Source organism: Rattus norvegicus, chromosome 2, assembly GCF_036323735.1.
Source record: "Rattus norvegicus strain BN/NHsdMcwi chromosome 2, GRCr8, whole genome shotgun sequence".
NCBI classification, from domain to species: Eukaryota; Metazoa; Chordata; class Mammalia; order Rodentia; family Muridae; genus Rattus; species Rattus norvegicus.
In genome coordinates this window covers 249319635-249335468 of record NC_086020.1, presented here as the reverse complement: position 1 = coordinate 249335468, position 15834 = coordinate 249319635, and the positions used below count along the sequence as shown (strand labels likewise).

At 42.0% G+C, this 15834-nt stretch overlaps 1 protein-coding gene across 4 annotated transcripts in view; it reads right to left on the bottom strand.

The window, feature by feature from the left end:
• The window catches only part of Ptger3 (prostaglandin E receptor 3), a 144982-nt gene that overhangs the window by 74498 nt on the left and 54650 nt on the right, over nucleotides 1–15834 (bottom strand).

Sequence of the window (15834 nt, the reverse complement as noted above, 5' to 3'; positions counted from 1 at the left end):
AACCCCTCATAGCCAGTGGCTTTTCATATTCCAGACAATAATATGTAGACTATACTGCCTGAATTCTGCTTTGAAGAATGTTTAACATGGAAAACGTCAACAGGGATCAAAAGAAGCAGTAGAAAGGGGATCTAACTTCAGGAGAACTTAGCATGATGAAGTCTGTTCTTAAGTAGTATTAGAACTCACAGCTCATCCCATGGGTGGATCAGCTCTTAGGCACAGGACCAACCACTCTCACAAGGTGGTAATCTTGTGAATATACAAAACTGTACTTTTTAAAGCTAGAAGGAGCTTTAGGGATCATGGAACCCAACTAAATTTACACATGGGGATGTGAAGACAAGTTGTTTTTCTTGTAACAAAGCTGGATTTTGGTAAAGTTTTGTCTGGAATCCAGTTTCCTCATTTTTGTCCCACATGAGACCCAAGAATAGATCTGCAGATTTCATCTACTTATAAACAGCCAAGAGCGTAAACTATTCAGAAAAAAAGAAAAAGGAGAGAGGAAGGGGAAGGACAGAAGCACAGAGGAGGAGAAGATGGTAGAAGGAAGGGTCGGGGAGAGGACAGAGGGGAGGAGAGAGGAGAAGAGGAGAGGAGAATGAAAGCTGACAAGGGAGTTTGCCAGTACTGCTTGTCATGAGCCCAGATGTTCATGGGTGTTTGTTGATGCCCTCTTGAGTGTTTAGCCTCTAGTCTAGCACAACCTAATTACTCGAGGGTGTTTGCATGAGTGATCTTGTGTTTTCACACAGTATCTGTAAGTAAAGATTAGCTCTACTCGTAGGCAAATGTTAATCACGATGCTTCCATGAAGTAAGTGACTTGCTCAAATCTAGATCATGAGCCACAACCAGAAACCAAGTCTTTGGATCCTCATGTGCCATGTCACCTTCCAAAAAGTGTTTAAGTTGGTAAATGATTCTAGAGTGAGGATAAGGACAATGAGCCACCTCAGCTAAGGGACAGGCTCTCAGCAGGTTTGTTGACTCAGTCGTAGTCTTTCCGGCCCAACCTCAGGAAGCTGAGGACCTCCCAGCTCCTCAGAACTTCCTAGTTTCTTCCTGTTCTTCTCAAAATCCAAATCTCTCTGAGAATGAGGAAGAGGGTCTCCATGGCACTGGCTGCTGCAAGCTTGAGGCAGCTGCAGGTGGATTAGCATCTGTCACTTATGTCTGAGGGCTCAGAGCCTCTTCTCACCTTGCAGGTTTCCAGACCGTAGCACTTTTACTTGAACCTGGGTGTTTTCAGTGGGCCTCTGTGCTTCCCCAGAATACTGACATGCATTCTTAGCAGAGTAAATCTTCAGTACACTGCTCTCGTGGACTAACATAGTTTCACAATGCCTTGACAACTTAGAGAGATGCTAAAGTAAATGTGATTTAGAAGATTTTGGGTTACCTGGGATTTGTAAAGAATTGTGAAGAGGGCTGCAGAGGAAGGGCTAAGTTGTAAAAGGCACAGTAGCAGGTCTGAGCCAACACTACCTGTGTCAGTGTTTCTCTTCCTGCTAAGATTGAGTGAGGTGAGTAGTGCCTGGAAAACACAGTGCTCCCTCTTCTTCTGTGTGCCCAAGACTTTCACACACACTGAGGGTCATATGTGGTAGTTGTGTGTCAAAGGCCTGAGAAGGAAGAATGTCCAGGGTGAAACCTATTCCCCTGTAGGAGGAGCCTCCTACAGCAGGAAAAGGCTAAGAAACTGAGCCCTCACCTCTAAACTGCCGAGATCACACCTAGACCATCTCATTACAGGCCCCAAGGAATCTGAGTGCCCAGCACAGCCCTTCATATCACATTATGATCTTCACTTCACATTATGAAGTGAGAAACTTGGTGTTTTCCTTTAAAACCCTGACATCATCACAGAAAGCAAAGAGGACTGCTTGTAAGTGCAAGCTGTGAGCAGTCACACCTGTCCAGAGGCAGGGTCTCAGATAATTCAGTGTTTCTCTGTGAAGGAGTTAACAGTGCTTCCCACAGAGTTTGATAAAAAGTCTTCAGATGCCATGCTTCCACACAGCCAGTCAACTCTGTACTGCTGTGGGTTTTCATTTCCTCTTTAAGTGGTTGTTTTCCAAGAGGATATGCACGCTTTATTTGAACATTGCGTCATTTAAAAATCCATATTGTGAAATACTATGAGAAAAAAGTAAGAGCAATAAAACATCCATATTCCAAGTGGTTAGCTCTGAAATTATATTCATACAAGTGACTCTAAACAGACTGAGTAGATTATGTTTATATATTCAGGTGCATAGGCTTACTCATTATTTAATAATAACAATTAAAGAAAAAGGCTAGAATTCAGGAGAGAGCAAGGGAGAGGACATAGGAAGGTCTAGAGGGAAAAAGGGGGAAAATAATATTTTAATTAAAATATTATAACAAAAATTTCAGACACTATCTAAAGCGAATCATTATAATATAATCTAAATTTAATAACAATTTTTGAATGGATCAATCTTCAAACATTACCTTAATTTTTAAAACATCAACAGGCAAAATATAAAGGAAAGTAAGTCCATATCTCACTATCAAGTTGAAATGATTTATTTGTGTGTCTATCTGTGTATCACGTGTGTATATGTTTATATGCACCTAACTATATGTCTGCGCATCATGTGTATATGTATCTATGTGTGTAAAGCTAAGTATATATGTGTATCATGTATGTGTGAATCTATATGTGCATCATGTCTATATGTGTGTGTACTTAAGTATATGTCTGTGCATCATATGTGTGTATGTATGTGTGTGTGTAAACCTAAGTATATGTTTGTGTATCATTTGTATGCCCATGAAGGCCAAAAGGCATCATATCTTCTGGAACTGGATTTACATGTGTGAAATGCCATATGGCTCCCCAAAACAGAAGCTGTGTTCTCTGTAAGAGCCATGCTCTTAGATGCTGAGCATCTCTTCAGCATTAATTCTGAAGGAAAGACAGACAGACAGACAGACAGACAGACAGGCAGACACACACACACACACACACACACACACACACACACACACACACACCCCTGCTGGGGAATCTCCTTCTATAAACCACAGCACTTTTCTCTTCCTCCTTTATCATCCCTGCCCAATTGTGTGGACACAGGTTCCTTCAGAACACGGCTTTCCTTCCTTTGATCTTTGTTCTAAGTGCCCATATCTGGGCCCTGTGTAAGAAACCCAACAAGCAGTGTTTCCTCCGTGCATTCCTCCTTGATTCCTCTCAGTGATTGACTGTAACCCAGAAGTGAGAGCCAAATAAGCCTTTTCCTGCCCAAATTGCTCTTTGAGGAGGGGTGCTTTCTCATGATAACAAGGAGAAACTAGACCACTCTATGTGATTGTGGGTTAGATTGGAAGGGCTAGTGTTTCTGAATTGCTTGGAACAGAACTGAAAGTGTGCCTGGGGCTCAGGAGTTGAGAGCTCCCTTTCAGCTATGTTGGATATGGTATTTGTTACCCTGTCTGCAATTCCAGGTCCCTGAAGGGGATGTGCATAGCTATCACCTCTGCTGAAGACATACCCACGTGTCTTTCTACACACATTTTATATAAGGATACTGCCCATCACAGTCCAACCTGACTGTGCAGATATGCAAATTCAAGTTATAGAACAGCCTGTGACCTGTGATCTTGCCAATCAAGGAGCCAATCGACTTGATGGTTCATATTGATTGGCAACTAGACAAAGAAACAAACCTCTGTGAGATCTTTGGGGATAAATTAAGGCAGGGAGAACCATCTTGCTGTAAGTAACACCATTCATGAGTCACTCACAGTTATGCGGTACAGAAATGAATGTTAAGAACAAAGCAGGCTGAGCACTGGTGTTCATCTCCCTCTATCCCCTGACTGTACATGCAGTGTGACCTCACATTTCTCACATGTTTTTTGACACAACTTTTATACCATGGGCAATTATTTCCTTGAATTGTGAGCCCAAATAAAACCTGTATTGCTTAAGCTGTTTATGTCAGCTACTTTAACACAACCAGGATGCAGGAAACTAACATGACCAAGATTTCCTCTCTTGAGGATCTGAGCCTGAAAGATAATGACATGGTTTGGATATAAAATGTTGCCCTGGGACTCAGGGGTAGAACCCTTGATTCCAGCATTGGTCCCACCTTCAAGAGGGAGGGTGCACAGCTGGCACAGGTAGGGCACGGAGGAAGACATCTTAAGATGTCTCAGTCTGCTTCCTGGCTTACCGAGTTGTGAAGAGTCCCAGCCATGGGCTCTGCTGTTATGACATCCAACATGTCTTCCCCACCATACCATAATGCACCAGGTCTCTCAAACCATGAGCACAAATCAATCCTTCCTCCAACGAGCTGCTTTCTAGCAGATTTTTCTCACAAAAACAAGAGAAGTGACTAGTGAGAGTTCCTGGAGATTCATGGCCTAGCTATCAACTTTATTGGTAACTTTTCTTGACAAACCAGGAAGTAGAGGACTCAGGCCAGAACTGGGAACTTGCTCCAGTCAGTCCTGCAGCCCTACATCTGAAAGTAGGCCACAGGTCTAAGAGCCATACAGACTTCCAAAACCTGGCCACCAAGTAGGGACCAGTTCCTCAAACATACGAGCTTGTGGGGATACTGCATATCAATAACATCCACTTAAATGGATAAACATTTTTAAAAGAAAATACCTTTTTTGGTAAAATAGCTAAGAAAAAAGTTGTACTGATTACAAAAATTGTAAAGGTTTTGGTGACAACAGAAATACCCCCATATCTTTTTTTAAATAAATATACAAATAAATCAAATATATTAGAAAAATATTTTCTGAGCTTGGTAAAAAATACTGTCCCTAACTCCAAATTCTATTTTTGTGCTGAAGGAACATAGCAATAAAATGTCGTAAAGACATTCTGCTATACCCATAGATCAAAGTCTTGCTTAGAGATAACCAGAGAGGCTGCCTCCTATAGTCGCTGGGAATTAATACAGAGACCTACAACTGGGTAATTTGAGAGACTCTGGAGCACTCAGCCCTAAATGGGATGCCTTCATCAAACTTCTTCCCTCAAAGATCAGAAGAGGAGGCAGAAAGACTGTAAGAGCCAAAGGATCTTATGGATCACACCAAGGATACGGTACCTTCCATACACCACAGGGCCGATATGTAAATGAACTCAGAGAGAGACTGTGGCAGCACAGAGGGCCTGTGCAGGTTCAAGCCACATGGGGTGCCAGTACTGCAAGGAGGAAGTGAACCCTATCACCCATGCCTGACCAAGAACCTATCTCCAAGTGATAACTTCTTGCAAAGGAAAAAATTAATTCTCTCCAATGGAGTATCACTGGGTATATAAAACACACTTAAGAGTTGGCCTCCTGCCCAGCCATAAACCGTCAACACAAACACACAAAATGAACTCAATACGGTTTTGCCTGTTTGCTTTTTTGTTGTTGTTTTTTGTTTGTTTGTTTTTTGTGGTTTTTGGGTTTTTTCAAGCCAGGGTTTCTCTGTGTAGCGCCAGCTGTTCTGGAACTTCCTCTGTATACCAGGCTGGGCTTGAACTCACAGAGATCTACCTACCTCTGCTTCCCGAGTACTAGGATTCAAGGTGTGCACCCCGCTAATAGACTGAACTCAATGGTATATTTGCACTTTTTGTCTTACAGCACTTTCGTTTACTTTTGTCATACAGATATTTCACTTTTACGTTTTCCAATGTTTTGGTTTTATGGGTTATGTTTTGTGTTACTTGTTTTTATCTATTTAAATTCCGTTTTGTTTTCCTGCTTGTTCATCTAAATAGAAAGAAAAAGAAAAGGCATGGGGTTGAGTGGGGAAGGGAGGAGGAGAAACCTTGATCAGAATACATTGTATGAAAAAAAATTTTTTTACCACTCTCTGCTCGTGCACATGCAAACTCTTTGTGATTGTAACCAAATGGAAATGAGACAGGGAATGCAGCCTTGTGGCAGAGCAGAGCTTGCAGGACATAACATGGAGTGAGAGGCAGGGGAGGATGTCTTTCAGCCAGCATGGCTGCCATAACACCAAACTACACGTGTGTGTGTGTGTGTGTGTGTGTGTGTGTGTGTGTGTGTGCAGGGGTGGGAGTGGGGGCAAGAACGGGAATGCCAAGGAGCAGGAAGAAAGGGTCTAAGATATTAAGGACACACAGTGAAGATGCTATGCTCTTCACAATAAACTTTAAAACACACATTTAAAAAGTCCTATTCCTTACAGCAAATACATAGGCAAATTCCAGCAGCAAACCACTGAACTGAGAACGGGACCCCCTTTGAAGGAATCAGAGAAAGGACTGGAAGAGCTTGAAGGGGCTCGAGACCCCATATGAACAACAATGCCAAGCAACCAGAGCTTCCAGGGACTAAGCCACTACCTAAAGACTATACATGGACTGACCCTGGACTCTGACCTCATAGGTAGCAATGAATAGCCTAGTAAGAGTACCAGTGGAAGGGAAGCCCTTGGTCCTGCCAAGACTGAACCCCCAGCGAACGTGATTGTTGGGGGGGACGGTAATGGGGGAAGGATGGGGAGGGGAACACCCATATAGAAGGGGAGGGGGAGGGGTTAGGGGGATGTTGGCCTGGAAACCGGAAAAGGGAATAACAATCGAAATGTAAATAAGAAATACTCAAGTTAATAAAGAAAAAAAAGAAAAAAAAGTCCCATTCTTAAAATCACACTAATTTATAAGTAGTATTGTCACAGACATAGTAAACCCTAAGTTGTGGACAATGCATGCCATTACACTCCCCCACCCCCACCCCAGTTAGCAGCAAAGGAAAAAAAGATGTCATCGAGACTGAAAAAAAATCCAGGACTGCCCCTATAAACATGTGAACAACTCCCCATCAATTAAATACATTGCAAAGATGATCAGAAAGAAATCCAAACCTCTGCCCCAAATGACAGATTTTCAAAGGCCGCCTTAATTATTCCAAACAAGCTAGAAATGTAGACATAAAGTCAAATTAAGTCTGACAGAAGGTATGTGTTCTGCGTTTTTTTTAATAACTTGTCATGGAAGAGTGATGGAGGATCTTCTTGCAATTTCCGATGGCAAACCGATCAGGAAATTCAGCTCAGACCAAAAGGCAAACAACCGAAGGCTCTCACTTATCAGCAGTCAGTAGCAGAGCAGCTCAAGGAAAATTAAAGACTGCCGTGGATGTGGTGATGTGTGCAAGCCATGGATCTCATGATAAATCAGTCCTCGTCATCTCTAGGTCAGAGCAGGTTTGTTCAATGCCTCTGCACTTCTGTATGCTGGCTAGGGGTTGGAGGATGAGGGTGTGTATCAAGTCCTTGTGCAGGTGACTGCTGTCTGCAAAACATCTGGACCAAAGTGACTCACCATGGCCCCCACTGTGCATCATAAGCACCCACAGCCATTCAACAACCAGGTTAAGTTGTCCCCACTCGGGACCACATGTGGGTCCCATCAGATGCTCTCCTTTATGGGTGAGACAAATACTTCAGCCTTACGGTGAAGGTCAACTCAGCCAGCTCTTGTATAAGATGCTGTCCAGGCAGTGAAAAGATCTTGACTCAAGAACAATGAAATTGCTGTAAATTGTACATGATTTAAAATGACCACTATGCAGTATATATCCTATGAGTTGAAGGATTAGGATGAATCTAAACTCAGTATACCCACATTTCTCTAGGGTAATAGGATCAGCCAAAAATGTGGCTAACACAACATCAGCTCCAGCATGGATATCTAGAGTCTTAGTCAGAAAAGAGACATCTCAGTTTTAAATACAAAACAATGCAGTAAATCATTATTGCTTGGCATTTCTTTTTAAAAAAAATAATTTATTTAAGTGTTTTTATGTGCATCAGTGTGAGGGTGTCAGATCCATCAGAACTGGAGTTACAGACAGTTGTGAGCTGCCATGTGGGTGCTGAGAATTGAACCTGGGCCCTTTGGAATAGCACCCAGTGCTCTTAACCACTGATCCATCTCTCCAGCCCCTTGCCTGGCATTTCTTACTCTGAAAGTCACAATAACTATAACTCAGATGGGATGTGAATAGATTCCCTGACACCAAATAACTCACACAGAGAACAGACATCACAAGGTCACTCAACCCCAGCACAGTACGTAAGGTTTGTGGCCCCTAGCAGGCACTCTCCCCTTCCTTGTATAAGAGCACATTACTAGCTAGATACCAACTAATACATTGCATTCCCTGCTCTCTCTGTTAGAGGTAGCCATGTGATGAAATTCTGGACAATCGTATGTAAGCAGAAGAAATGAGACTTCTGTATAGTCTTAAGAAGGAGATGTACACTTTTCTTTACTTCCTCTTCCCCAGCAGAAAGTAGACTGATGGCTGACACTCACTCAGTTGTATTGAACCATGAGGCAAGGAATGAGAAGGGATGGCCAGCTCAGCCCTGGGCCACCTGCACAGCATTTATTTACATATCAGGGAAATATATCCTTTCAGCCATTCTTTTCTTTCTACTCTTACTTTTATAAATCTGTAGAGAAGTTTTGCTTATAGAATTGTGAGTTTTAAGAATAGTGTGTGTTGGACCCTATTTTAGACTGTAAAATTATCATTGGCAATGAGCAGCTGGCTAATATAATTATCTTTTTTAAACAATGAAAAATTATTAGCTAATTTAGAAAAAAAACTACTTGACTGAAATATGTGACAATGATTGAAATCTAAAAGTGAGACATAACACATTTCCTACAACCCAGAATCAAACGCCCAGGCATCTCACAGGACAGCATTCATTTTGTAGCACTGAATAATTATGAACTGGCATTAGAATGCTGTAGGCCTACAAAGCATTGAAGGACCTTCTGTTGCTAGTGAATGGACCTGGATTACTGAAATCAACATTCATGGGCCCCATCCACAGATAGTCAACAGAGAGCTGATGAGAACATATATCTTTATCCCTGAAGAGTTTGCAGGATAGCAAATAAAATGTAGCAGAATAAAATACGATGTGATTTCCCCTCCACAGACAGTGAAGGTATGAAAAAAAATCTGTCTCAAAGAGAAATAGAACATTGCAGTCTATTGCAGTCTATGATAGAGAACTCCGGTTGATTTCCGGGGCTCCCTTCCAACTGCCTTGTGATTACTTTAATCATGACAGCCACCTGACTTAAACTGTCCTTAACACCCTCTATCTACCCACTCATATACATAAAGATACATACACAGACAAGCAAACACAGACACATACACGGGCACACACAGAGATACATACAGACACACACATGCACACACAGGCATATATATGCAAAGGCACATAGGTATTCACACAGACATACAGAGGCACATATACAGATACACATAGTCAAGTGAACATACACAAAGAGACACACAGATGCATATAGACACATATACAGACACCAAGGTGCACATGCATGTGTACACACACACACACACACACACACACACACACACACACACACATACACACGCGCGCCCCTCTCCTTGACTTGGGGATCTCTATTGCCCATCTGGCTGCAGAAATCTATGGACACACCTTACTGCAAGGTCTCAAAGTATGCCCTCTTCTCCATACTGTAGTCCAGTAGAAACCAGAAAAGAGGAGAGCCTTCCATAAGCGAAGGAACTTGCTTCATTTTTTCACCAGTTTCTTGTTAGAACTCAGATACTGAAGGAATAATTTAAAAGTTCACCCTGTATAGTGGATTAGCTTTGCTTATTCTATTAGCAAAGGCATATAAGAGGTCCCCTATAATTAAATCTTTTCCTCTCCTAACACTGAATGTGAATCTTAGCTCTGAATATACTTTTTCTTCCCCCAAACCAGATATTCTTTAAGAATTTCACTCTTCCTTTCTTCATAGTAGAACAAACATCTTGAATTTGCTTGGTTTCTGGTATCATTACTGTACCTTTGTCTTTCTCCTGTTAACCTCCCCTCACCATCTGTCAGGGACAAAGGATGTCTGCTATATAAAGTAATGTGTCGGCAGAGGATGTTGAAGACTACGTGGTGGTTGAAGAGCCAGGCGACTCCTGTGTTATACCTGTTTTTTGAAGAATCCACATTTTGTGCAGTTAGGCTACGGCAGCAGTCATGTGTCTGTGACTCAGCACCTATGAACGGTCAAAGGTAAGGAGTACAGGAAGACCTGTGGCTCTGAGAACTAGAAGGCCTGTTCAGGTGGCTTCCGGGCTTTGCAGCCTGTATGCTCTGCAGAGCAATAAGAGGGAGAAAGAATGAAGCCCAGTATGAACTGGATCTGTGAATAAAGGACTAAGACCGGGAGTCACTATGAATGGAAACAGGAAATACCCCGGAAGTGTCTGCCTATCTCAGCCTTGCCACGCGGGTGGTTTCATAAAAGGTTCCAGGAAGGGAAATGATTTCTCAGCCTCCGACTTCACACCTGGACCACTGAGTGGGTGAGGCGTAGGGGTATCGAGTCCAGGGCTCAGTGGACAGTGTGAATGAAGCCAAGGCTCCGGCTCGCTCGCCACAGCCGCCCCTGTCTTCTGGTCTGGGTGCGCTCCTCTCAGCTATCTGCTTCCCAGCTAAGGCTCTTTTAGGAACACACAGTCTGGACAGGAACGTTCTCCCCTCACCTTACCTCTGAAATGTGACGTGAGGGTGTGAGCACGGCTGTGCTCAGTGAGCTGAATGCATTCGATCTAAACTTCTGTCACTGATGATGCTGTGAGCAGGACTTTAAAAAGTTCTGGGATACAGCCACGCCATGTGGAGTCACTACTTGCTGAACTGGAACAGGACCCTTCCTAGTACTATAGTAACTTTGTGAACTCTATTATTTTTTCTGCCAGACTCCCCAGATACTCGTGTACTTATTGATGTGTAACAGTGTTCTTTTATTCAGTGAATTTTTCTACAGATGCTAAGAATTTCTTCTACTTTACAGCCTTCATGAATATAGCTGGGGTTGTGGGGAGGAGAGGAAACAAGCCAGGTCAGACCACCAAACTTAAAGGTGTGGTTCGTTATTTGAGAGGTTAGAGGGAGGTGGGTGAGAGGCAGGTCCAGCGGTGGAGTACACGCGGGAGTAGTAAGAAACCATCACAGATGTAACTGAGCACGGAGGGGAGAGCCACTGACTCTGAATTCGGCTGAAGGAAAAAGCTAGCAGTCTAAGCATTGAAGTCTAAGGACTTCATGAAAAAGGAGGAAGTCTCCAGTTAAGGGGAACATGTAAACTAAGGAACTTGAAACTGAGCTGTGAACATCCAGTTTGCCAGCATTCCAGAGAGGCTGAGACCCTAGCTTCTGGACACCAGGAACAGGAGATTAAGCCTAACTCCTGCTAGCTTTGGATAAAGTAAAACAGTTCAGTTTGGGGCATAGTGGACATACCAAAGGCTTTTGGGGGAACTACAGTCTTTGCTTTCCAAATGAGAAAACGAGGGCTTAGTGGGAAGAGACAAATGGGGAGAGGGTGTCTGAGCAGATTCTGACTCAAACACTGCTCTCAGTGTTACTTTCCTTTATAGCCTATTTATTTTAATAGGCAAGTAACACTTTTATATATTTATAGTACATTCAGCGGGTTGATATATTACCCCTCCTTTTAATTTATTTCTCTGTAAAAATTGTTCTGATAAAACAAAATTGCAGATGTCTAAATGACTCAATAACTATGAGTTCTGTGACCATAAGTGATTAGCATATTGCTATTTTGCTATTATCATAGGCCACAATTTACTAATATCACTCCTGAAATTACCATGAAGGCATGTCTACAGGTGCATTGGTGTTATTTAGTGTGAATGTTGGTCGTAAGGGATCAGGGTCTTACTGTGCACCCTACAAATATTATCTCATTTCCTTTGGATACCTGGGGAAATATATCTATTCTCATCTCTAACTTATAGACAGGAGCAGACACCTGCCCAATTGCACTGCTTATATAGTCAAGAACCAGGCTTCATAGCTTCCGTACCCAATGCTATAAATGCTGCTGGGGAAAATCAGCAGCAACTTTTTACAGATGTGCACCCTGTAGCTAAAACAATGACTTCCCTGGCAAGATGTGCCCAGGGGTGCACAAATATCATGGGAGTAAACAAATACATTCTGAACAGATTTAAGGCCCTCTCTGCAGAAACTGTAAATCTGCCCAAGAACCCATTTCTCAGGAGCTCACAGGCCCCAGGGATGAATCAGTATTATTATTCTGCTAAACAGACCTAACATCAAATTGCCCTTCAAATTCTTACCTCCTTACCCATAGATTAGTACAAACATCATCAGTGGAGTTTGTGCAGTGGATGGTGGTTAAGACAGAAACTCACAACTCTAAGTGCACAGAATCGGTGTCTATGGAATGCTGAACTACAAACTGAACATCTATACATACACTCCTCCAAGGCTCAGGGACCATCAGGGAAAAGAGAGCAGAGAGATTATAAGAGTCAGAAGCAATGTCCTCATGAACTCCCAGCAGCTGCAGTTGCCTGCACAAGACTTGTAGAAGGTCAACCTGGTGAACATCCTGTTGTGTACTGGAAAGTGGTTCTTGAGTCCACATTTGTATTGGACAGTGTATATGTACACATGTGACATGAAGTCTGGTAGAAGTGAAAAGGTGATTGGTTAATCAAGGAGTTAGAGGGAGTGAGGGTATTATGATCAAAATACATTGTGAAATCCTGAAAGAATTAATAACAAGTAGTATATTTATTTATTTAAAAAAGAACTTCCTTGATCAAGGAGATACAAATGGGAAAGAAAGAAGTCAAAGTCACTATTTGCTGATAACATGATAGTATCTATAAGTGACCCCCAAAAATTCTATTAGAGAACTCCTACAGCTGATAAACACCCTCAGTGAAGGGCTGGATAGAAAATTAACTCAAAGAAATCAGTAGTCCTCCTTTATATGATGACAAATGGTTAAGAAAGAAATTAGGGAAATAACATACTTTACAATAGCCATGAATAATACGAAATATTTTGGTATAACTCTAACCAAGTAAGTGAAAGATCTGTATGACAAGAAGTTCAAGTCCGTGAAGGAAGAAATTGAAGAAGATATCGGAAGATGGAAAGATCTCCCATGCTCATGGATAGATAGGATTAACACAGTGAGAATGGCCATCTTACTAAAAGCAATCTTCAGATTCAAGGCAATCTCCATCAAGATTCTACCACAAGTTTTTATATACCTTGAAAGAGTATTTCTCAACTTCATATGTAAAAACAAAAAACCCGGGATAGCCAAAATAATCCTGAACAATAAAAGAACTTCAGGAGGAATCGCCATCCCTGACCTTAAGTGGTATTACAGAGCAATAGATAAAAATTGTATGGTATTGGTACAGAAACAGACATGTTCCTCAATGGAATCAAATAGAAGACCTAGAAATAAACACACACACACACACACACACACACACACACACACACACACACACACCTATGGACACTTGATTTTTTTTTTATAAAGAAGCCAAAACCATACAATGGAAAAAGAAAACATCTTCAACAAATGTTGCTGGTCTAACTAGATGTCTATATGTAGAAGAATGAAAATAGACCCATATTGATCACAAAATTTATCACAAGTGGATGAAGGACCTCAATATAAAACCCAGATATACTAAATCTTATAGAAGAGAAAGTGGGAAATACCTTTGAATGCATTGGTACAGGGGACGATTTCCTAAACAGAAAACAAATGTCTCAGGTTCTAAGATCAACAATAGATAAATCTGACCTCATGAAACTGAAATGGTTCTCTAAGGCAGAGGACGCCGTCCATAAGACAAAATGGCAGCCTACAGATTGGGAAAGGATCTTCATCAACCCTACACCTAACAGAGAGCTAACATCCAAAATTTGTAAAGAACTCAAGAAGTTAGACACCCACAACCCAAATAACTCAATCAAAAAATGGGGTATAGAGCTAAGCAGAATTCTTAACAGAATAATCTCTAATGGCCGAGAAGCACTTAAAGAAATGTTCAAAGTCCTTAGTCATCAGAGAAATGCAAATCAAGACAACTCTGAGGTCCCATCTTAGATCCATCAGAATGGATCAAAAACCCAAGAGACAGAACATGCTGGCGAGGCTGTGGAGCAAGGGAATGATGCCCCCATTGTTGGTGGAAGTGCAAACTTGTACAACCACTTTGGAAATCAATTTGCTGTTTCTAAAAAAGCTAAGATTATTTCTACCTCAAGACTCAGCTATACCACTCCTGGGCATATACCCAAAGGATACTCCAACATCCCACAAAGACACTTGATCAATTATGTCCATAGCAGCTTTATCCATAATAGCCAGAAGCTGGAAATAACCTAGATGTCCCTCAACTGAAGAATGGAAAAAGAAAATGTGGTACATCTATACAATGGACTACTATCCAGCTATTAAAAACCAAGACATTATGAATTTTTCAGGCAAATGCATGAAACTTGAAAATATTATCTTAAGTGAGGTAACCCAGTCCCCAAAAGAAAATTATCATATGCACTCAATTACAAATGGATATTGGTCGTAAAATATAGGTGCCATGCTATATTCCACAGACCCAAAGAAGCTAAACAAGAAGGAAGGCATAAATGAGGATACTTGAGTCTCATTTAGAAGGGGGAATAAAATAGTCATAAGAGGATGGAGGGAACTGAGAGGAAAGGCAGGTAGGGATGGGGGATTCAGAATCAGGTGTAGGGAAGGACGTGAGATAGCCAAATGGTCATGGAAATTAGTGGATATTTGCAACTGACAGGGGTGAGGAGGTGAGGGGCATCTCCAGGACAAGACCAAGACCTGGGATAAAAGAGTTACCCAAGAATCAATGGGAGAACCTAAGCTGTAACTCACAACATTGGAGATGTAGAACTTTAAGAAGCCCCCACCTCCTGTAGCCAGGTAGGAACTACAGTAGAGCAACAGAGACACCAACCCATCCACAAAATTTTCAACCCAGAAATGCAGGCATGGGGGATAAAGCAGAGACTGAGGAAATAGCCAACCAATAGCCAGCCCAGCTTGAGACTCGTCTGATGGGCAAGCACCAATCTCTAACACTATTAAATTATATTCTGTTAAAATGCAGACAGGAGCATGTTGTCCTCTGAGAGACTCTATCCAGCAGTTGACTTAGGCAGATACAGACACCTACTGCCAAAGAGTGGATGGAGCTTGGGGACTCTTATGGAAAAATAGGAGGAAGGATTACAGGCCCTAAAGTGATAGTAGGAACTCCAAAGGAAAACCAACAGAGGCAACTAACCTGGACCCCTGTGGCTCTCAGAATCTGAACCACCAACCAAAAAACATACAGGCTGGACCTCGGCCTACACACACATATATAGCAAATGTGCAGCTTGGTCTTCATGTAGGAGTGGGTGGGGGCTGTCCCAAAAGCTGTTGCCTGTCTATAGGATGTGTTCATCTATCCGGGATGCCTTGTCTGACTTCAGTGGGAGAAGAAGTGTCTAGCTTTGCAGAGAAATTGAAGTGCCAGGGTTGGGGGAAAACCAGGGCATTCCCACCTGCTCAGAGGAAGAGGGGAGGGGGATGGAGGAAGGATTGTGGGAGGAGGTGACTGGGAGGGGGCAGTGAATAAGATATAAAGTAAATAAGTAAAAATTAAATTAAATTAAATTAAAAGAACCTCCTTCAGATTCATGCCCTTCTACATGTAACCCTTGGCTTCCTTTGATGATATTGTGACCTCACAGAATGTATGACACACTGCATGGAGATCCCGTCTTCAAGGAATTTGTAGAGTCAGCACAAATTTCAACACAAAAGAGGCATCAACACCAGATTCTATGCTGTAATGAGGTACTGAACAGTTAAGTAGAATGGCTCTTGAGGCTTGACTAATCAGAAAAC